Source organism: Nannobrachium achirus, assembly GCF_963921795.1.
Source record: "Nannobrachium achirus genome assembly, chromosome: 21".
NCBI classification, from domain to species: Eukaryota; Metazoa; Chordata; class Actinopteri; order Myctophiformes; family Myctophidae; genus Nannobrachium; species Nannobrachium achirus.
Window position 1 is genome coordinate 18792312 of NC_137828.1, and position 23836 is coordinate 18816147.

At 42.5% G+C, this 23836-nt stretch overlaps 1 protein-coding gene across 1 annotated transcript in view; it reads left to right on the forward strand.

Moving 5' to 3' along the window:
- Nucleotides 1-4389: 4389 nt before the first annotated feature.
- The window catches only part of znf438 (zinc finger protein 438), a 136146-nt gene continuing 116699 nt past the window's right edge, over nt 4390-23836 (forward strand). The window contains exon 1 of the mRNA XM_080752428.1: nt 4390-4482. The gene's annotated coding sequence lies outside the window, so the exon portion shown is untranslated. The remainder of the gene's footprint in view (nt 4483-23836) is intronic.

The window sequence follows — 23836 nt, forward strand, 5'->3', positions numbered from 1 at the left end:
CAACATAAATTGGGGACCCCCCTGGGGGTCCCGACCCACAGGTTGAGAACCACTGTCCTACATTATAATGAGCAAAGTAAATTAATTATATTTATGGAGCAAATTGGAAATCTTCACACTATACAGTAATACTGTATAGTGTGAAGATTTCCAACTACATTCTGTAACAGTATGTAGTGTTTCCAATTCGAAAAGACAAGAATTCAAAGAATCTTTGAAATAGTTTTGACATTTACAAGTACAGAGATTAGACAAACGTTTCCTCCAGTATGGTTTCTTTCTTCCACTATGATTATGTTATATTGCAGGGTAATTAAATGACATTTCCGAAGAACTTCCAAGTTCCAAGTGCCAATAATAATCAGGTACACGCCACGGGAGAACATAAGTTAGTCCATAACCTTTCTGTGAGCTCCTGAATCGCTGGGTTTGGAAGAGTGGGTGGGCTGCACTCACTTCTCTTGAGAAGGTCTAACCACTTAAACCCCAGCATCTTTGTGAGGGTGAGCTTTTGCAGAAAATAGTGGCTATTTTCAGCTTTCCCCCAAAATAAAATACAGTACAATAGTATAGAGCCCCGAGGGGTTTAAAGAGATAGTTCACCCAAAAAAGAACTTTTTTATATTGATTACTCACCCCATGGAGACATGAATTCATGGACATTTTTTTGCTTTTGTCTCATTCCTATGCCAATTTGATGACCAGCAGTGGTTCCCGATGGAGACACAAACAGTATCCTTTTTCTCCTAGTATGGAGACACAAAAAGCCTCCTCATATTATTGGCTTAGGAATGGGACAAAAACCAAAACAAATATCCATGAATTCAAGTCTCCAAGTAATTTTGGGGGTGAACTACTCCTTTAAGTGTTTAAGTCATAATTTATATTGCAGGTTATTTTTCTAATTGTTAAAGAGGTGGTGCCATGATCCCCCCCCCCCCTCTCTAAAACATGATTATCAGGTATTATGATTATACTAGGAGGAAGATTTTTTCCAAAAAACTATGCAGAAAGAGTTAAAATTGGGTTTTTATGTGGCCACACCCCCAGTTCATTAAGTATGCATGGATGTCATGGTGGGTGGTGACCCAGCTGAAGTTAGCCACACCCCACAGTGTTGGGTGAATGGTAATTAGGGGAGGAGTTGATTCTGTGATGTAAAAGTATCTGTGTTTTTTAACTGACACTTTTGACCACAAGGTGGCAGCCTCCAAGAGAAAACAAACAAATACCAAGAGAATACATAATTGCTCATTAAAACCACACCAGGGGGTCCAATGATGTACTTTCAACCTCCTAGACACATGAAAAACAGAAAAAGTACAAAACTATGGCACCACCTCTTTAAGCGTCCTTGGGTTTTTGAAAGGCGCTATATAAATCCAAGTTATTATTAATAAAGTGAGGTGTTGCGTAGTTCCACTGCAAGCGAGATGCAAGAGAGGATTGCCTTGATAGTCCAACCTGCTCCAGTCTCCCTCTTTGTGTACGGTCACAGATGAGAATGAACCTGCCACGGTGCCACCCGTTGACATGGTTCAGTGAGCAGAACACTGATCGATACTGTCATTATCCTGAAGCAATTCTTAATTCTATTTAGCCCTGAGCTAAAGATCCTTGTATTGATTTGAAGTAGAAATGCCACGACTGGTTTTATTTTTTCATAGTAAAAAACAATAGATTATTTATAGAGTGCTACCTGAGCATTTCGTGAGATGAATCAGCCATAAGCCGGAAATGCTAATGATCGATACCCCCGGGTTCTGCAAAAGGCATTAGAGTGTGACTTTCATCAGGTGTTCCAGTCATAAACAAGTAATATTCATGACTGATACCTCTCGGTGTTTCATCAAGGCGTAGCCTACTAGAAACAGCCAGTCGGCTCTCTTTCATATCCTGTTTTTAGAGATGAGCAACGTTGATATTACTTGTGGAGTGCTATCAGCATGAAACAGAAGCTTTCGGCAGAGCAGTTGTCACAACACCTGTAGCTAAGTTCCTGATTGCGTTTATCTGTTTTCTAATGATCTGTCGTGTTGCTGTTTCTCGCCGAGAGAGTAAACCTAATGAGAGAAAATTCCCTAAGTGAATGAACTCTTTCTTTTCTCTTTCACTTTCAATCTCTCTGTCCGTCTGTCTGTCTGCCTTTCACACGCACGCACGCACGCACGCGCGCACACACACACGCGCACGCATACGCGCGGGACCGCAGGGAGCAAGGCCACCTGCCAGGGGCTATAGACTGTGGCCCATGACAGTGGTTTAATAGAACAGGACACGTGTAGCCTCAGTTGACTCCAATTGCAAAACTAACGCCATGCTTCACTGCACCAAGACCCCAGTGTAGGTATAGTTAAGAAGGTTACAAGTGTGTGTGTGTGTGTGTGTGTGTGTGTGTGTGTGTGTGTGCGTGCCTGTGTGTGTGTGTGTGTGTGTGTGTGTGTGTGTGTGTGTGTGTGTGTGTGTGTGTGTGTGTGTGTGTGTGTGTGTGTGTGTGTGAGTGTGTGTGTGTGTGCGTGTGTGTGTGTGTGTGTGTGTGTGCGTATGTGCATGTCAGTGTGTGCGTGTGTGCGCGCGCGTGTGTGTGTGTGTGTGTGTGTGTGTGTGTGCGTGTGTGTGTGTGTGTGTGTGTGTGTGTGTGTGTGTGTGTGTGTGAAATAGCCGTTGTATCAGTCTGTGATGTTTCCAAATTGGGTCATTGTTTCAGCATGCAGCTGTTACCATGGTGGTGGCACTGTTTAGTATCAGTGATGTCAGCATGCTCATCTCCAAATTTGATGACAGACGGCGGATATCATCTCCAAATGTGGGAATTGTTTCAGCATGCGGTTGTTACCATGGTGGGGCGACACTGTGTAGTATCAGTGATGTCAGCATGCAGACAGACGGTCAGACGGACATGCAGACATTCGGTAAATTAATAGTTAGATGATAATAATAATAATTGTAATTTAGATTTTTATTAAGCAGTTTATATAGACTGATGCCAGGTCAGACATCCTATAGTGTTCGATATACAGATCATAAATTGTATTAATAATCTTATTCAGTTACTGTTAGACTGACGATCTTGGTTCTGGGTCTATACCTACGTTTTTAGATTACAATTTCTACGCGTTTGATGTACCTTGTGCTGTCCTTTGCTTATTGTAAATGCCCATGTATACTCCACTTTTAGGTGATACAACGTGTATCACCTTTTAGGTGGTAACGTCATCACCTAAGCAGTGATTTACATCAAAATCAGCATTTAGGTGATAATGTTTCCACCTAAGAGGTGAGTGACAAATCACTGTGGATTAAGAGCGTCTGCTAAATTCCTAATTGTAAACTGTAATAATTCCCTAATCCCTAAAACCAAAGTGTCTTCAAAGTGTCAAATCGTGTCTTCCAATTTCAATTAAATTCAAGTCAAAGGAGCTTTATTTGCATGATAAAACATACATTTGCATTGCCAAAGCAAGAGTAAAAAAATATAAATCTTCCACTGGCAAGATATCCTGACCATGTTAATAACGGTTTTCTACCACAATAATGGAAGCATAATTTCAATCCATTCATATTTTATATTATTAGCCTACAGTGTATATGATGCGTGACACAGTGTGACAGTCAGAGATATCCCTTATTATCACATTGGTTCTCAAAGTGGGGTCCAGGGACCTGCAGGGATCCTTGAGGGAGTTCCAGGGGGTCCCCAGCTTGATAGTTAGGAACCAAATGGACCCTTATGCCTATTGGTATGTGCATGTATCGGGTGGTATGTAACTCAGAGAGTGTACAAATGGAACCAAATGGACCCTACCGGCTCCATTTGTACACACTCAGAGATACATTTACATTGATTTCACAATATAAATTGGGGTCTCAGAGATAGAAATGCCATTAAATGGGGTCCGCAGCCTAGTGCATGTCAAACTGGAGGTCCTTGAAAATTAAAATGGTTGAGAATTACTGCTAGATCCTTGTCATTATCTTAGGGGGTCCGCGGGCTAATAAGTGTCAATGTGTGGGTCCTTGACATGAAAAAGTTTGAGAACCACTGTCCTATGAATGATGACAACGTTACATTGGAGAGCGTTACATTTCTCGCACGCTCATTGGCTACATTTGCAGAGATGAACTGGAACATCACGAGCCGTACCACTTTGTCTAAAACGGGGGTTCAGGGCAAAGTAGTCACTCGGAAATGTTTATTTCACCCACAAATCGGAAACATAATTTACAATACAGAGTAAAAAACCGCGTAGTATCGTTCGTGTCGTGCGTTCTCCTCCGCATACATCCAGGAATATGCGATACATAAAAAGCAGGCTCATATATGTCTCACCCTACGGCCGCGAGTCGGTGGTACCGGCTTAAAAAAAAACATGGCCGGAGAGAAACAGTTATGAAGATCGAGCGATTATCAAGACGTTTGCAGAGATATAATGAGCCGGTGTGCGACCTAAAGAGCAGCTCTCCAAGCCAGCGGGCCTACAGGTGAGGACCGCTCACAGTCCGTCGATATGCTGCGGTTATTGTCGTTGAAATTTCACACAAAACGGCTGTCGTTTTGCAGTGTTGTTGTCACCCATTTAGCAAGGACTGTCTGGAGGAGGTAGCCCTGAAACTATCTCACCACCGTCATGGTTCTGGGTGTACTTGGGTTGGAGCAGAGCGACTTATTTCGCCCCTTACAGCTACACAAACATTCATATTCTACAAACAAAGTGCTTAATAAAGTCTCACACGTGTCTAAATACGATACGGCCTACTGTAATTACCCGAAGCCTCCGTATTCTTTAATAAGAAGTCTTTTTATCCGATGGGTTTCTGTTTTCCTATGTATTTCCGGACTGATTTGTGCAAGGCCACGCCCACATTTCAGTGTCCATAGATGGGGTTGGTGCGCATGGGGAACGCCAGGAAATACAGCGATACACAGAACACGACCGTATAAAAAGGCTTCATATTCAAGAATACGGAGGATACGGATACTTATAGTTGGGCGTACCGTATTTAGACAGGTGTGAGACTTTATTAAGTACTTTGTTCGTGAAATCTGAATGTTGGTGTAGCTGTAAGGGGGAAATAAGTCGCTCTGCTCAAAACCATGTCAACCCAGAATCATGACGGGACCGTCATGTTTTCATTCATGTTTTAGTCTGGAGGCTCTTCGGCCTGTATTTACTGTATGAGCAGTGCACGCACCGCCACTTTAAGTGGTCAAATAAAACTGTTGCGCTTATCATAGTGCATGCAACTTACGTGCACGACGTCGTATGGACCATGTAAAGCGTAGATTAGCAAGTGTCAATGCACCGTATGGCGTTAATGCATCAATGCAACACCCTGCCTGCAGCTATGCTATTATGCATTTCTTGAAATGCGTCATCATCCATCACACTAGGATTCCCCGCAGGGAAGTGACTTTAGTAAGTTCCATACAAGACTACAAGTAGCCTACTATATATTATATAATATGCTTTTAATAATACGGGCAAACTTCAAGCAGTTCATGCACATGCATTGAGCACTTTTGTTCAATTTTGTCACTTTGTTCTAAAAATCACACCCAGTGTGAAATGAGCCGTGCTATTTATGAGTTCATTTCATCAAGCGTCCCGCTAGCCAATGACAGCGCGTCCTGCGAAGCTTGGCCAATGGGACCCTGGGCGTACAACACACTTTGAGACGTTTGTGCCAAGATGTAGGCCATATCTAGGCCAGATGTAGGCCACGCTTCAGTTTACTTAAGCCCTGGACATTTTTTAACACGTTTTTCCACTCAGTTTATGACTTTAGAAAGCCAGATGTTTGCACTGCTCCAAAATGGATGACTTTGGACATTATCTGTTTTGCATCTATGCAGGTGCGTGGTATTATTTGTCATAGACACTTTGATTGATCGAATACTTTATTAGCAGTTCGCATAGGAAAAGCCCAGGACAGTACAGTTCAGATACAGGTTCTACTAATAGGATTAAAAGCCAAGAAAGCACTATGGCTTTTGTACTCTTTTCATTGATCCAGATCATTGATCTTTTCATTGGACAGAGCCGAACCGAATTAAACTAGGCTCTAAAAGTGTAGTATGCATCGGCCCTTAGGCTTTGTTGTTGTAGCCACCTGTAAGTGATTTTTCAGAGCGGTTTTAAAGGAGAGTAGGGATTTACTCTCCTTCAAGGCCGTTGGTAGGGCATTCCACATTTTATTTGCGGCATAGTAGAACGAATTTAAACCTTTGTTTGAGCCAAATCTGGGTTGGACGTGATTAGTGGAGTTGCCTCTGGTGTAGTAGTTTTACAGGTACAGTACATGGGTATCTTAGTGGTGTAGTGTATCTTGTACACCAGGCCTTTTTCAAGATGCTGGGGGTGTGTACAAGATACACTACACCACTAAGATACTAAAAGTACCTGTCAAACTACTTCACTAGGCAGTGCTGACGTATTTTGCGAGAGAAATAAGTGTCCAGAAACGAACCCATCTGAAAATAGCTGATATCTACAAGCTAATAAAGTGACACGTTGTGAGCTTGTAGGTCTGCAGTCTGCTATTTTCAAAAATATAAATACAAATATTTGGAATATCTTTTGAACAACAACAACATTTTAACAACACAAAGCTTGTATGGGGGGGGGGAGACATATTTTCAGATGGGCTCTGTAGCCAAATTACATATTTTATGTGGGGGTCCTTGACATTAAATTAACCACTGGTTTAAACAACATTACACAGCAAGCCCAAATAAGCAACTGAACTGAACTTTGGAAACAAGTAAAAAAAAACAGTAAACCGCAACTACGAAAAGCGACTTTACAGAAAAACAAGCCCAAAGTCACTTTTAACAAGCAGACATAGAAACGCTGGTCGCAGAGGGCAAGTTATCGAGTATTGACTTGATTGATCTAACATTTGTCTTATTTGATGCATTGTATATACCGGTAGTCATTTATATTGATTGAACTGACAGTTTATGTAAATGACCGCAATGTAGGTCTGTTTGTTATAGCAACAGTATTCTCATGAATGTGTTCTGATTTAGCCTTGCTTAGTTATCTGAGGCTTTACTATGAGCCATATTCTTCTAATATTGTGCTATAAAACTCAAAAGGCTTTAATGTTACTGTAAAAGTAGTGCAAATTCTGAACTTTTAACTGGGGTTGAGCCTTTTATTCTGTGTACACATTATGTCTGAGCTTTCACCAAATCAGATGGCACTATTAGTTTGGTGATCATAAGCATGGAGAGTGGAGACCACATTCTGTTATCTCATACTCAATATTTACTTGTGCGCATCACTCTAGTCCAGTGGTTCTCAACCTTTTCAGGCCACGACCCCCAAAACAGTAGACTGACAGGAAATGGGGAGAGAGATGGGGAGTGACACACAGCAAAGGTCGTCGGGATCGGGACTCGAACCCGTGACACGCTGTCAGGTATTAGAGCCTATGTGGCATGTGCCTGGACCGGTAGGCCAGTGGGTGCCCCTATTATTGCAAATGTGGTTGTTTTGTTCAGCACTAGGGCCTAGTTGTTGCAATAAATCGCCAATATTTTAGAGCAGTATTTTTTTGAATCTGCCAAAGAGGACAGTGTGCACTTCTACAGAAGTAATTTCTTCTATATTCACCATTATTTGACAGGAGCTGAATAGATTACTGAAAGACGTGTTCCTCTTCCACCCATGAGGAGAAAATAATTGAACAGCATTTCCCAAACATTGAATTTGGGCCGTGACCTTTTTGGGTCGTGGACCTGTTTTTACGGGGTCAAGGAAATATCCAGTTTAACTTTTTCTTCCCCTACGATTCTTTTATTTCCCCATAGTTTTTTTTTTTCTTCTGACATTTAACATTTTTTGGGGGGTGTTTTTCATTTCCTTTTCAATAAACATGTCCTTATAAAAGATAAGATGGTCAAATAAAGTATAATTTGTAAAGTGCCTTTTGATCTTAGTGCAGGCGTTTCGGGCAGTATTTTGATGGAATCGTGCACTTTATGAAAGAAGCATGAAATTTGGCACACAGTTAGAACATGCCATATGGAACATTTTTGGCTATAGGGGCATCACAGATTTGTCTTGGGAAACTTGTGGGGGCCAATCAAAGTTGGGCTCTCATAGACTTTACTATAGAGTAAAATAATACAAAAAATAAATATGCTTTAAGTAGCATGTGAGGGGTCAAACTAGGTGTTTTTCGGGATTCTGAATCCAATGCAAACATTTATTTTGCAGGAAAACCACTCCTTGGGCTAAAAACGGACCCCATAAAAGTGATAAAAGTATGGTTTAGTGATGAGTCATCACTTTTCAACAGTTTTGTGGTGGCCGTTTCTCGGAAAGGAATGTTTTTCGTGCAAAACAAATGCTTGCATTGGATTCAGAATCCCGAAAAACACCTAGTTTGACCCCTCACATGCTACTTAAAGCATATTTATTTTTTGTATTATTTTACTCTATAGTAAAGTCTATGAGAGCCCAACTTTGATTGGCTCCCACAAGTTTCCCAAGACAAATCTGCGATGCCCCTATAGCCAAAAAATTTCCATATGGCATGTTCTAACTGTGTGCCAAATTTCATGCTTCTTTCATAAAGTGCACGATTTTTGCCTGAAACACTCCCACGTGCTCCTACCGGACAATGTGATAAATATTATTAAATGAACTCAGCCCGGGGAACATTACCCAGCCTTAAAGCTATACTATGTAACTTTTTTAATAAAACAAATCTTAAAATTGTCCTAATTATTAAATCGCTAAAGTTTTAGAACACCCACTCTGTTCATTTCAGCTCCCAAAGCCTTTTCTTTATATGTGTTCTACTGAGCCCTGGTGGCTGTGACCGGGGCTGTTTTCCCGGCAAAATTACGTCATATGCATCATTCTGTACACGTGTCTCCCTACCGGCCAATCAAAGCCCAGATCATACACTGCGGAGCTCTTCAGGAAGTACACTGCAGTGTTTACACTGGGCTAGGAGTTTAGCATGTATCTCCCCAACCGAGGCTCGTAGAGGGACACGAAAGACCTCTATGGATAGGTCTCGGCGAGGCGAGGCGGACGCGGTGGTCTGAAGGCCCGGTCCGCGGCGAAAAACGGCCGAAAAAAGCAGACGCGACTGCGGTTTGCTATAACGCTACTGACCACTAGTTGAGCAACTTACACAGTATAGCTTTAAATCTTACACAGGAGAGCCTTGTCTAACAGTGTAACAGCCTGAAGAGCCTTCACCTCTATATAAAAAAAAAAGCTTTCCCTCAGCTTTCTAAAATTCTTTTGTCGTATGTTAATGTGTCCCACTGCTCAACTCGCTAAACCAAATTCTTTTTGTATGCACAAATGCACTTGGCCAATAAAATCACTCTTATTGTGTAAGGGTTTGGCAGTGGATGAATGTGATTGTCTAAAGTTCAGATAGGTGCAGTCGGAAAGTGAGGAAGAAAATTCCCCTCTTGCCCGAGCCATCTCATGGAATCTGAGAAAGTCTTTCTGTGGTTGAATGCAGAGTGCACTCGGCTGGTTTCCCCTTTCCAGACCTCCAGAATTTATTGCTGTTTGCTATCTGGAGAAGCCCAGGTTTTGTCACTTTTGAGAAGACGTAAAGGTCAAAAAAGAAAGGAACACATTAGTTTGGCTAATATTTGGTCGAAAGGTGTTTGAGGAAAAGCTGCTGCATAATTGTGGGCTCGCCTATAGGCGAGCACACTTTAGTTATTGTCATTATTAGTGTGGTTGCCCTTACAGGGCAACACACTATAGTTCTAGGGAAACTTTATTTATTCTTTGGGTGATAAACTTTTTTTCGGCGCGTTTCACGGCCCACAGTTTTTGCGCCACACACTCGCGCCATATGTCAAATCGACCGGCTTCATCGGGAATCGTGTGCTATTATTGCGATAAGAGAAAGGTTGTATCGTTTAATTGATATGAATTTATTAGTGAATTAATTTCCCCCATTGACTTATAATGGGAATCACAAAAACTCACATTGAATTATTTTTCTCTCACAAACCATTGGGGCTAAAGTTTCAAAACTTGGAGAGGAGATTCATAATAATTTTAAGAATTAATTAAAAAATAATTACATCATTCGGCCACATGGTGGCGCTATAACACCCCACTTTACGTTTTGCCCTATAACTCTTGAACCGTAGGTCGGAAAATTTAAATTATTTTTTCCCTGGATTCCTTGGGTCATGACGCATCTCCCCATATAGGCCACGCCCATTTGCGTCAGGATAGATTTTCCGCCATTTTGAATTTTCTTCAAAACACACTTTTTGCTCCTTTTCCCACATATTTTCTCCAAATGTCACAACTGCGGAGCTCTTCAGGAAGTACACTGCAGTGTTTACACTGGGCTAGGAGTTTAGCATGTATCTCCCCAACCGAGGCTCGTAGAGGGACACGAAAGACCTCTATGGATAGGTCTCGGCGAGGCGAGGCGGACGCGGTGGTCTGAAGGCCCGGTCCGCGGCGAAAAACGGCCGAAAAAAGCAGACGCGACTGCGGTTTGCTATAACGCTACTGACCACTAGTTGAGCAACTTACACAGTATAGCTTTAAATCTTACACAGGAGAGCCTTGTCTAACAGTGTAACAGCCTGAAGAGCCTTCACCTCTATATAAAAAAAAAAGCTTTCCCTCAGCTTTCTAAAATTCTTTTGTCGTATGTTAATGTGTCCCACTGCTCAACTCGCTAAACCAAATTCTTTTTGTATGCACAAATGCACTTGGCCAATAAAATCACTCTTATTGTGTAAGGGTTTGGCAGTGGATGAATGTGATTGTCTAAAGTTCAGATAGGTGCAGTCGGAAAGTGAGGAAGAAAATTCCCCTCTTGCCCGAGCCATCTCATGGAATCTGAGAAAGTCTTTCTGTGGTTGAATGCAGAGTGCACTCGGCTGGTTTCCCCTTTCCAGACCTCCAGAATTTATTGCTGTTTGCTATCTGGAGAAGCCCAGGTTTTGTCACTTTTGAGAAGACGTAAAGGTCAAAAAAGAAAGGAACACATTAGTTTGGCTAATATTTGGTCGAAAGGTGTTTGAGGAAAAGCTGCTGCATAATTGTGGGCTCGCCTATAGGCGAGCACACTTTAGTTATTGTCATTATTAGTGTGGTTGCCCTTACAGGGCAACACACTATAGTTCTAGGGAAACTTTATTTATTCTTTGGGTGATAAACTTTTTTTCGGCGCGTTTCACGGCCCACAGTTTTTGCGCCACACACTCGCGCCATATGTCAAATCGACCGGCTTCATCGGGAATCGTGTGCTATTATTGCGATAAGAGAAAGGTTGTATCGTTTAATTGATATGAATTTATTAGTGAATTAATTTCCCCCATTGACTTATAATGGGAATCACAAAAACTCACATTGAATTATTTTTCTCTCACAAACCATTGGGGCTAAAGTTTCAAAACTTGGAGAGGAGATTCATAATAATTTTAAGAATTAATTAAAAAATAATTACATCATTCGGCCACATGGTGGCGCTATAACACCCCACTTTACGTTTTGCCCTATAACTCTTGAACCGTAGGTCGGAAAATTTAAATTATTTTTTCCCTGGATTCCTTGGGTCATGACGCATCTCCCCATATAGGCCACGCCCATTTGCGTCAGGATAGATTTTCCGCCATTTTGAATTTTCTTCAAAACACACTTTTTGCTCCTTTTCCCACATATTTTCTCCAAATGTCACAAAAATCGGTACACAAGATCTCTGAACCCACGCGATAAACATATTCAAGCGATATTTCGATAGTCCATACCGTTCGTCCGGAACACGCTTCCGAAGTTAGCGAGAGGGGCCCGTTTTGCCAAAAATAGCCATAAATCATAAACGAAACATCCAGTCAACACCAAATTTTAACCACAAGTTGCGGGTGGGATATTCAACAAATCCCCAAAAGCATTTCCACTTCGACCCTTAGGGGGCGCCACAAACGCACAAAACGTAACCGTTTCAGGCCAAAATGCGTTTTTCAGGGGGAACAACCCTCTCAAAACGAAACACAAACGATCTCGGGAGCGACGTGACAACATAATCGTCTTGCAAAACTCGTGGGAGGGGGGCGGGGCGAGCAACCACACTCGCAATTTCCCAAATTGCACATTTTCTAGTTTATTTATCTATCAGGCAGGCAATCAGTAGACGGGAACTTCGGTTCCTTTCTACTCCTACATACTTAGTGAGAAAATGAAAATAAAAACATCAATGTGTTCAGTTTACGGTGGCGAAGTGTGCTATTATTTTCTATAGCAATCGGCCAAATGGTGGCGCTGTAGGAAGCCTTCGAAAGTGCGAACTTTGAACAGGTATAGCTCATGCTGTGTTTGAGTTACAGTCATGAAACCTGTATACACGTATGCGTCTCCTCATGCCGAACAACTTTTACCCTCTGACTTTTGACCTCTGACCTTTAGGTCTCCCACAATTTGGAATTATATGAAAAACAGTAAAAATCTATCTCCTCCTGGGTTTTTTTCGTTACGCGCACGAAACCTTTTTCACATGAACTTTGGACCAATACGGTCAAACTGTCTGGTCGGATTTCTTTTAAAGTGAAATATATTTTTTTAATAATTCAATCAATATTGCGGTTTTATGCAAATTATTCTTCGGCCTCTAAATCATACATGCAAAGTTACACGTTCATGGCATTTGGCAAAGATGTAGAGGGTTAGTCAAAATATCACTGAAACCAATCTTATTCCAATTGGCCAAAGGGTGGCGCTATACGAAGCGTTTGAAAATTCAAACTTCAAACGGGCATAAGTCATGACTCGTTTCGTTTGAAGACATGCAACTTGTTACACGCGTGCTTTGACTCGAGTGGAAGACATCTGTGTCGTTGTTAAGTAAGCTCCGCCCTTCAATTTTCCGCCATTTTGAGCAGTTTGTAAAACGCGTAAACCCGCTTTTATTCTGGAATTTTCGCTCCACGTGCACAAAACTTTTTTTTACGTGAACTTTGGACCGATATCTAAAGATCTGTCAGATCGGATTTCTTTAAAATTGAAACATACTTTTTAAAATAAATTCAATGAATATTGCAGTTTTATGCAAATTATTCTTCTGCCTCTAAATCATACATGCAAAGTAACATGTTAATGGCATTTGGCAAAGATGTAGAGTGTTAGTCCAAATATCACTAAAACCAATCTTACCCCAATTGGCCAAAGGGGGGCGCTATATCATTTTGAGCAGTTTGTGAAACGCTTAAACCCGTTAGGATTTTTTTTTGCAATTTGCATGAAACATTCTACACACAATCTAAGGACCTTTATCTAATATGCCTATGAAGTGCACACACACAAAAAAAAAAAAAAAATGAATATAGCTGCAAGCAGCGATAAAGTGGCCAAAGCCAAAAACACCTCAAATCATGAACACAGCCTGCAATGTGCGTGAAATCTTGCAAGCACATTCCCAATAGGTCAAGGAACAGATACCACCCTTCTTACATTGGCCTGTTATAGCGCCACCAGCGGGTCAACTTTTGCACAACACATTTTTGGAACAAAATGGACCAATCTTTGACGTCAGTAACGTCAAAGAGAGCACTGCCTGCGATCTTGACATTTTGTACTTTTATAGCCATTGTTTTCTGGCTTGAAGCGAGCCCACAATTGTTTCGAAGGAACAATATTTTTCTAGTGCCATGTACTGTTGTGTTCTGTGATGGTTGGTGGTGTGGAGTGTTTATCGTCCCATTGGGGTATTTTTAGTTGCAAGCTGGTCATGAGTTTTGTTTTAGATTCATTGTCATGAACATTTTAATTCAAACTAATTTGATTAAAGTATGTAGATTCGAGTATGTAATAATTCATTTTTACAATAGCAAACGGATGCGGGCATTGTTTCTGACAGCAGAACTAACTTATCGTCTCTGTCAGGCAAACACCTTGTATGTTAAATGGTAATAATTTATTTTGTGAAATACCAAAAAGAAGTTCTGTGTTCCAATGGACAGACTTCACCGATTTCATTTTAACAATCTTTCGATGTTCGAAGATCTACAGTAAACACTCTTTGCGTTGTGAAGAAACTGACTGTCACTTTGTAGGTTCATGTTGCTAACTTCCATTGAAAATGACTTGTGGCCTGATGCGTTGTTGGTCGAATAATTCGAATTATTCGACCTCAAAGTATTCGAATAGTTGAATATTCAACAGGACTGGCCAAACTGTCAAATATTAAGTAAGCAAGAGGCAAACATTGTGAAAATAACCGATCTACATGCTTGTGAGCATGTAGATCTGCTATTTTCACAATATTTATCTGTGGAACCGAGTCACATTAAATGTAATGCCTACAATTCCAAGTGCTTGTCAGGGTGGGGGTCACCAGTTCAAATATGTTTATTTTGGGGGTCACAGCCTAAAAAGGTTTGAGGGGCATTGACAACTCATTCTTATGACTTCCTATCTAGTTAAGCGTTATAAACTATACTGTATATTCTTTAAAGAGAAAACAAAAAAAATAAAACAATAAGCGAATATTCGACTTCGGTGAACAACGTCGAATAGTGACTTTGATATTCGAATATTCAAATATTCGAATATTTGGTGAATGCCCTAGTGTGAACACAGCATCATCAGACCCAGACTCAATGACTTAACTCCCCATAGAAGGTTAGATTTGTCTCTGATGGAGCACAAGCTTGTGGTTGTGTGGCACACACTTGGAAATGTGTCGGTTACTTTGATCAACCTCAAGGCAACGTCATGTGCATTGATTATTAACCCAGCGTTTTGTTTCACGGGAGTGTATTTAACGTTGGAAGCTTAATAAGAAGAACCCGGGGACGTAAACCAGGCATTTAATGTAAACACATGCCATTTGTAAGACCCTGGGAGTTTACATTGGCCAGCAAGCAGCTCCAATGTGGTTTCACATGTGGCTGTATGAGCAGAGCGGAAGGGGCAGACAGAGGAAGCTTGGATGCTTGCTTAACATTTCCGCTCAATCAGAGCCCAAGATCATATCCCCCTTGTCAAGATCATATCCCCTTGTCAAGATCATATCCCCCTTGTCAAGATCATATCCCCCTTGTCAAGATCATATCCCCCTTGTCAAGATCATATCCCCTCGTCACACGCGCCACACACTCTTATTATGTAGACTCCACACGTTGCCCTACTCCAGTCCCAATGCCTTTCTTTTGCATTTTGCTTTGGGAAATGAATGATAGCCTAAAACCAGGGGGTGCCGGAAGTTTTCAGCTCGAAACCCAGTAGAGGACCCAAACTAACAAAAATACAATCACTATACTGGTTACTGTACTTTGCGATCCGTTAAAAACGGATCCCATGTTTGGCAAACACTGGCCTAAGCTAAAGATTTGTTTGGGGGAGTTTGCCTTTATTGATAGGACAGTAAACTGACAGGAAATGGGGGGAGAGACATGCAGCAAGGGTTGTCCGGATCGGTAATCGAACCGGCGCCGCCGCGAGGCATCCAAGCCAATGTGGCAATGCCTAAGTGGTATGCACCCGGACCAGTAGGCCAGCGGGCACCCCCACTGGCCTAAGCTAATAAAGCTATTGATAATTGCAAAAGAAGACCTGGGGCAGACCAGCTCTAGTTCACATTCTTACAGGAGTTATAATGTTATCGTTATCCGTGTTGTTTATTTTGCATGAACTGGTTTGCATTGTGGAAATGACGCGACGGAGCATAATGATATGCACTTTGCAGGCTACCAATTAAATTCTCTAAGTACATTATAGCTCCAAGGTGTAGCCTACTTAGAACCTAATATAGGCCATGCCAGCATTATACAACACGATCAAAATGCAATTCACCACCCCGGTACCTTTAAGCATCTGGGCTCAGTTCCGTGATGGATGAGGAGACATACGTAGTGCTAATGTTGTTTGTTTTGTCTTGGGATGGAATAATGGCAATCTGATGAGGAGCTGTATGTCGTTACTTTATGTATATACAGTTACAGTATTGTACAAGGGTCTTCAACAGCGGGTCCTGGACCCCTAGAGGGTCCTCAGCGTTACTACAGGAGGTCCTCCAAATCTTTGTGTGATAGAAACCTTTTTTCTCCTTTTTTATATTAACTCAGTCGGTGCCATATTTAAAGTGGGATGACCTCTTATATTGCCGGTTCGCCAACAAAGGGTTAAAAAAATAGTGTGCACGCTGGTGCACACATTCGTGCACAGATCATGCACTATGCATGTGCATGCTTTTCAAAGCTTTCAAACAAAAAAATCCGCTTGGAAATCCGTTCAGGCATTCAGGAGAAAGGAGCCCTTATGTTTTCTTCAAATGTAAACAAACATGGCTGCCATGTTTGAAAGATGGGGTTGGTATGGGGGTTAAACATGCAATTTCGCGATCGCGATCATGCCTAGTACACTGTTGGAGGTCCAAACATTTTTTTTTTCAAAAAAAATGTTTTCAAATTTTTTTTTTTTTTTTTTTTTTTTTTTTAAAAGACGTTCAGAAGACGTCTGGCAGGGAGGTCCATAGTGAAAAAGACGTTTTAAAGACGTTTTTATCATAGAAACATATTTTCTGGCAGGGTATGAGTTAACCACTTGAACCCTAGTGTCCATATTCTGAGAACCTTAGCCAAAAATAGCAGCTCACTGCGCCTTGCAGGCGTTGTGAGCTTGTAGATCGGCTATTTTCGGCAAAAAGGTTTGGTTTAGAGGGGGAAAAGATCAGACTAAGTACAGAGTGAAAGGTCAAGTTTATTAAGTATTGACGGTTCAAGTGGTTACCGGTAAATATCTGAAAACACTAATTTACATGAATCCAAAATATACAGATGATTGTGCTGTCAAATGACGAAACTATATGGAATCTATGAAAAGGTTGTGGGGGTCCCTGCTTCATCTCTCTCTCAACCACGGGGTCCTTGGCCTGAAAACGTTGAAGACCCCTGGTATGTTAGTATATACATTTTTCATTTATTCTTTTGCTCAGTGGATGAAAATGTCAAGGTTGACACCTGAAACCTTGGCTTGACATTGTCATTTCGTGAACAAAGAAAAAGCTTTCCAGATGAATCGTGAGCGGTGGATATTTAGTGCTGCTGTAGAAGAGAGTAGAAAGGAGAAGGACAAGGAAAGTGCATCTAAAGTCTGAATAATGAATGCAGACCATATTGTGGATGGAAAGGGATGTGGTTGTGTAATAGTCTGCCGAACATTTCCCCGCTAAATTGTTGGTCTGGCTAGACGTCTTGTTTCCAAGAAAAGTTGATGAAAATTACATACAGCGTCTAATGACTAACTTTTAGGGGAATCTGTAGTCTGTGGAAGCTAAAGTATATTATTATATTAGACTGGTACAGACGTTGGCATAGGTCTTGGCCATGTTTAACTTCTAGCGACCCATTTTGGTCACCTTGCAATTGGTACAAATGTGTCACTGACACTGTGTAGTGACATCCTCTTGTAAATGGCAAATGGTGCATTTTTATAGCGCCTTTATCCAAGGCAAGGCATAGGCAGAGTTTGTGCATTACATTCACCCATTCACACACACATTCATACACCGATGGCAGAGGAAACCATGCAGGGCACCAACCTGCTCACCGGAAGCAACTAGGGGTTCACTTCAGAGTCTTGCTCAAGGACTCTTCGACACCAACTCTGGGGAGCCCGGGATCGAACTAGGAAACCCTTTGGGAACCCTCTGTGTTCTAATGACGGTTTCTCTACCCCTGAGCCACTGCCGCCACTTGTACCACTATTCTGTTGATGGGAGCAGATACCGAACTGACACAACAGAAAACAGATACACTGTTGTGTCCAGTGTTGAATTAGTCTCGTCCGCGCACCCCAGACGCCCCATATCTTTTCTGAGCAGGGGTCACGCCTCTCACGCAAACGGACATGAATTGATCCCAAAAAAAACCAAGTTCACACCTCGACAACGCTTTAGTGTCACAACAGGGTGTTTTAACAAAGAAACAAGCCTGTATGCATATCAATAGACCTGTATAGTAGGTGTTGAACGACGTGCGCGTCCCCGCTTGTGTCTGACAGGGTGTCTGAGTTCTTGTTGTCCTAGTCTAGTCTTCTTTGTCTTATCCTGTCTTTTTCTCTCTTCTCTTTCGTAGTTATTAGACCTATATGCTTTAAATTATTTATCAAAAATCATTGTGTAAATATTTTGTGAAAGCAGTAAGCGGTAAGCGCCAATAGACATCCCCAAAGTATTGTCTCGATGTCGAGGTATTTGGGGAAACATACCTATTGTTATATTTGCTTTTGTCCATATCACCCAGTAACAGGCTAGTAAACTACATAACAGAGCTGTAATTATACACATCTCATATTCCGGTTTTATTCCTAAAATTCATGTCAGACTCAAGGCTGCCTTGGAAACAGTTGCCCCCAATATAGCCCAACAGAAAGCAGTGTTCTGTTATGAAGTAGTGTGGTGATGGGGGTGGTAACCGTAACCGTGTCCACAAAGCTTGGCATGGACGCTGCGACGTTGGAAGCCAGCATAGGCGTAGTTTACCTTACGACACAATTTCGACGTGCTGTAGGCCGAATGAATAATAAACACGACGGGAGTAGAAGTAACTTGACTTGACAGCAGGGTTAACCACATGAACCCCAGCGTCCCTATTCTGGGGCATGTCATAATAGCCAAACGTTCTGCGCAAAATGGATGAAGATTAGCTCAAAAAAGGATGAACGACAGACAGTCCACAAACTGGTTGTGTGAAAAGGGCTGATCTACAAGCTCACAGCGCGATTTAGAGCCTGGCCGATCTGGCCAAAATTCAGATCCTTCTCAAAAAATTAGAATGTTCTATAAAAGTACTTTTTCTTGAAACTTTCATATATTTCTTGAAACGTTCATATATTCTAGATACATTGGACATTCAGTGAATTATTCCAAACCTTTTTTTGTTAAAACTTTGAATTTTTATGGCATTCAGCTCATGAATATCAAAAGTCCATATTTCAAAATATTACAATATTACACAAGACCACTCAAAACAAGGATTTATAATAGAGAAATGTCAACCTTCTGAAGTCCAGTGGAAAGTTTCCGAAGTCAGTTATGATTTGGGGTGCTAGGGCATCTGCAATGCTTTTTTACACTATATTAAAAAAATTTGAGAAGGATCTGTATATCGGTCATTATTTGACTTTTGGACACCAGTATCGGCTAAATTATGCAACCAGTGTGTTCCCAAATTTGTAACCACTATCAAATCTGGCTTCCCTGTTTTCGCCATGTCATATGTGAGACATTTCAAATGGCAGTTCTACATTCTCACTGTGAGCTATTTTTGAAGAATCTTCAATAGGGATTAAATGGTCAAATAATAAATAATAATTCTAGTTAGATGTTCTCTAATAGAAGCTTTAAGCAAGTTTTTCAAATTGATTAAAGATCGGACAACATCCGTAATTGGTGGTCTCCAAAATCTTCATGGACAACAGTCTGTCTCTTGTCGCCATACTATAAAACTATCAGCTGCTGTATTTCCGTTACTTATACAACAAATTATACAGGCTTTAAGTGATTAAGCCAATGACCCGATTATCTCTGAAACGTTTGGAAAAACCGAGCTTGCCATGTGCTCATGTCTGCTGCTGCCTGAGACAGGCTGATGTTGTGAATGTGAAACCCAAGCCCACGCCTTGTCATTCCTGGCAGCGGTGCCTCCTCCCACCACAGCGGTGGGCGCGGCACGTGCATGAAAGAGACAGCGGAGAGACGCTCACTTTCACCCTCTGTCATTTGGCCTTTTTTGTTGAACACCATGCATCTACCAACAGCACACACACTCAGGGACGTGCTGGCCATTGGGAAAAGCGGGACAACTCCCGAACGGCCGGTTCATTCCTGGCCGGGCCAGGCCGGCCATTAGGAAAAAAAAATAAAAAATAAAATGTCGGCCTTCATTCCATTTTGGGGGCTGGGCGGCCAACAAAGCGAATCATCACTGTCGGGCAGAAATCTCCAAATTTTAAATTTGTAATTTTTTTTCGCAAAGCAAAGCCCTGCTTCATCATACAAGGCCGTTGCAAAAAAGTAGTGAAAACAGCAGATCTACAAGCACACAACGCCTCGCGGTGCGAGGCGTTGTGTGCTTGTAGATCGGCTATTTTCACTAGTTTAAATCATTTTAAAAATGATAAATGCAAAACAAACGGTTTTGGACGTACAAGGTTTCCACCCGACAACGACGAAATACAACTCATGTAATTGGCCCACTGGCTTGTCACTTGTCATGATCTGAAATGGCACATCTTTGAGTAGCAGCAGCGCTATAGAGAGAGATCTCTCTCCATAGCGCGCAATGAGGGTCTCTCCAACTCTTTTTCCCGGGCTGAATCAGGGGCCCAGCACGTCCCTGCACACACTCCCTCCTTCCCCACCCCACCTTTGTGCTGATGCCTCTCCCTTCACCCACTCACGGTCTCCTCCATCTCCCTCCCATCATTCCAGGGGCGTCAATTGGGTATGGCAGGGGTATGCAGCTGCCATACCCTGGGTCCAGGGGGGAAAATAAAAGTTACTTTTAAATATGAATCCATGAATGTCTCTTTGTCTATCTGCGCTGGTTATTATGTTGTTAAATTACAGTAAAATAACTACAAATGCAAGATTTTACAAAATGGTCAGTTCAACAAGGTATTATAATTATATATTCACATTTTTATTCATCTTGACAGAATGGTATATACCCAGGTTCCGCAGGTCAGCGGCACAGGTGCAATGCATTATTGTTAATTGTGGCACATTTACTAACATGCCAAGTTTAGCTGCACTTGAACAACCGTTCCAGGCTGCCATATCCAGCCCAACCGTAGAAACAGGGGGGAAAAAAAGAAAATGTACTTCTCAAAATAAATGAATCAATCATGCCTGTTGATAAGGTATGGCAACATGACTGGTGTCAGTCATGTTGCCATACTTTAGCTTTTTCTGAACTGACGCCTCTGGTGCTGATGCCTCTCCCTTCACCCACTCACGGTCTCCTCGAGCTCCCATCATTCAGTCTGTGTACCTCCCCCCCCCCCCCCCCCCCCCCCCCCCCCCCCGACGAGCAACGTTTTGTGTGTGCAAGTGTCCCTCGCCGAAGAATATCTCCCTCATCCCACAGCTATGATTTAGGCGTCAGTCAGGGTTGCTCTCTCTCACAAACTCCCCGGCCCCGGATTAGGTTACCCTGCCATTACTCACTCGTTCCCCCTGCGAGGCGAGGGTTTGCTCTGTGTGTCAGCCTGCTGCAGTGCCTCCTCCTGGCCTGTGGACCGGTGCCGTTCAACCACAGACGCCCCTGGTCTGTGGAGGAGCTCCAAGCCCATGGCACAGCCTCCCAGAACATAACGCAGTGGAGTGAACAGTGAACAGCAGCCAGGGCAGCCAGGCCAGGCCGGAGCCTTGCAGCTGTAGCAGAGCGTTGATTAACTCAAGAGCGTGTACAAGCGGACCCGTAACTCCTCTCAGAGTTAAATGAACTGCAACCGGAGGCAGACCTGTCCTATAGGCCAGTGTTTCTCAAACTTTTTAAATTCAAAGGTCTCCCGTTAACAACTCTGACAGTGTACAAAACTACAAATGGAACCAAATGGATCCGTCTGGGTCCATTTGGTTCCATTTGTACACTGTCAAGCGTTACAGACTTGTATGGGTCCATTTAGACCCCACTAAAGGAACCCACAGAGTCCCTGGAATCCACTTTTGAGAAACACTGCTATAGGCCTATCAGATGAAGTCTCCACAGCCTAGTAAGTGGAAAACAAAGCACATCTTCAATCTCTCGTGGAGTTTACAGCTTGTCGTTGGAACATTTGTTTTTGTCTTTTCTGTTTGTGTACACTGTGTACACATGCCCTGGTTGACGGGCAAGTCACCAAGAAATATGGCCCGGCAAAGGCTTGTTTGTTGGCACGTCGGCTGTGGACCGACCGCACAATGGTCCCCCCCCCCCCCCCCCCCCCGCGCATGCGTCACAAATCAGCTGGTGATTTAGTGGACCTCATCGTTTTATGGTTATGTAATGTCGGCTCCCCTGACGAGTAAAACGTCTTGTTAAACCCCAGCGCCACCCTATTCCCATAAAAGTGAGTGATGCAGGCAGGCCAGGCAGCCACCCTGTTTAACCCATTTAGGCCTAGAATTAGAAGGATTCAAAAGACACTTATAGAATCGGGTCAAAATTCTAATGTTCACGACTTTTCAAAAATAGCAGATCTACGAGCTCGCAGCGCGGCACTCGGTGCCGCGCTGTGAGCTTGTATATCTGCTATTTTTCAATAGTTAAAGCATAAAATTATGATACACAAAATGTGTACCCGTTCTAAATGGGTTAAGGATGGCTTCCCCCGCTATACTGTACATACTTGTGTGTGTGTGTGTGTGTGTCCTGGGACTGTGTGTGTGTGTGTGTATAGTAGTAGTGGTCTAGTGGACCCAGGCCAAAGCATGACGCTGCAGGAATTTCACCGGCAGGGCTTTATCGCTTGATTAATGGAGGCTGAGTGAAACTCTTAAATCTGCTGAAGAATGGTTCGGGATCCTGTAGCTCTAATATATGGATGCTAACGAGATGGAGAGCCATAAAGAGTGCTCTCTCTCTCTCTCTCTCTGCGTGTGTGTGTGTGTGTGTGTGTGTGCTTGTGTGGGTGTGTGTGTGTGGGGGGGTGCCCACTGCCCAGTGCCCATGCCTTGTCATAGTGTGTAAAGTTTTATGGCAGTTGGTGCATCTCTGCCTGGATCCACTCCTATAAAGCCTTTTCATCTGCTCCCTTTAAGTAACAAGGCCCTTTCTGCTTATCGCCATGCTTTCAGCCCCCGTGTTATTTATTTATCCCTGACATATGGTCCTCCTCCTCCTCCTATGCGTTTGTGTTGTGCGGTACGTTACTAAACGGTCTGATCCCGCTGTAATTGAAAGCGAAGCAGCAGCAGCAGCAGCCTTGTGGGCCAGTAGCTTCTTGTACGCCACTCATCTCTCCAGTTGTTTTACAGTAATGAGACATCTGGGGCCGCGGAAGCGCAGTCGTTTGTCGAAAGGAAGAAGAAGAAGAAACGTTTCACGAGCCTGAGGGTCTTTTTAGGCCTGTCACAGACAGACAAAACACACTAAAACAACTGAGCCGACTGCTTGTTTATTCACCCCTTGGCACTGTTCCATTTGCCTCTCTTAATGTTTCGTTAGATTTATCTCATGGGGACACTGATTACATTTGGAGAATTTAGGACAATATTAAGGCTAGATGGAACCTTCCCCCCCCTCCCCCCCCTTTTTTTTTGCCCTGAAAAGAAAGCCTGCTCCAAATCTTTTCTATGACCCATATCTTACCCCCAAGAGGTTGTTCAAGATCTATCTGATTAAAGCCTACGTCACACGTGACTCAGAACTTGAAGCATAGTCTGTCCAGTATTCAATGTTTGAAACAGAACCGATGCTAATTCTGATGTTCGATTGATAAATATTTACTAACATGCCTGCTCTGCATATTTTTGGACATCCTAACGCCAGGAATGAGGAGTGCTTTCCTGTGTGGATTGGGCCAATAACATCTGCTGATTCTTTTTTCTTCTTAGTTAAATGAATCGCTTGTTCCTTGGACTGTGCTCACAGCAGATACACAAATAGTGGAGATGACATGCCAAAAGAACACACTTACTCAAGACATGATACGTTTGAAACAGCAATGTTTTATTAATATTTACATGCCAAGGAACGTATCGGTCTCTTGGCCAATACATCATGCTTTCTTGGGTCTATGTCACTCTTGTGACTCAAGTAGTGAAGAGTGTTGTCATTTAGAGCTATTTGAGCGTTTTATGGGCGGTGGAACTTTGTCTCTGTGCTAGCAGCTCCTAGAGG